Genomic DNA, 1125 nt, shown 5'->3' on the forward strand with positions numbered 1-1125 from the left:
TTAAAACATTATATTTGTAAATTGATTCTTATATAAACTGTTTATAATGGATTTCATCAGTGGTTACCTTTAAATTCAGGGTTTAAAGTGGAAAAAAATTCCAGAGGGGACTAATGTCTCCATATAGTTTTAAGCATTCCATATATAATTTTATGAATAATGTCTTATGTATAAAATTCTAATTTGTTAAAGGAGACTCTTTTAAACCGCCGTCAGAGGTAAGGGGACTGAGTCCTCCTGCGTCTCCCCACTTTAACCCCTGCCTTTAATACGTTAAATACGTATAATAATATATTTTTACTGAATTAGTATAAAATCATATTTTTCCAAGGTTGAACACTGTCAATCCGCATATATTATATTTTAAATTAGTTGCGTATTGTTGATATATATATATATTTGAAATGTACTTAAACTTAGTCAATAAAATATGTACAAATAGTATTTTGGAAAATGTTTACTGTATAATGTGCTGTAAACTCATAACTGATATTTGGTTGCCTACTATTGTCTGTATTTTAAATAATTTTTATACCAATTGGCAATTTGTTTACTACGTTCAGGCATAGGTACATACTACTATTGATAATATATAATATATTATTTATGTTACTATTAAAAAGAAAAGTAGACACAATAGTGACAAGTACCTACCTTCACAAACAACATCATGCTTCAAAATTAATTTTAACCCAGAAGTGACTTTTTTACTTAACATTATTAAATATTAATTTTTATTTAAGATATCTCTACACTACTGGCGAGTTAATTATTTAGGTGGGTTCCCGGGATACTATTTGAGTTGAGATCTCTAATGAGGGAGGTGGATAGTTCACTATAGGTGGGATCGGAATTGTTTGTAAAATGTACATATTTGGTTTCAGATATGGTATCTATATGTGTAGGACGTGTAGGTTGGTCGGTTGGTGTGATTGAATAGGATTGGTATGGTTGGAAACGTAGAAAGGCCCACTTGTGAAGTTTAGCGAAGTGAAGAAGTGAAGTTTATTAAAACATTTTTAAGCTGAGTAAAGGTTACCGACGGCCCGTTGAAAATGGTGGTATGGACTGGGCACTGTAGCCCCGTGAGTTATCATTTTATACTACAGTATACTTATCAAATAA

This window comes from Myzus persicae, unplaced genomic scaffold (genome assembly GCF_001856785.1).
Source record: "Myzus persicae strain clone G006 unplaced genomic scaffold, MPER_G0061.0, whole genome shotgun sequence".
Classification (NCBI taxonomy): Eukaryota; Metazoa; Arthropoda; class Insecta; order Hemiptera; family Aphididae; genus Myzus; species Myzus persicae.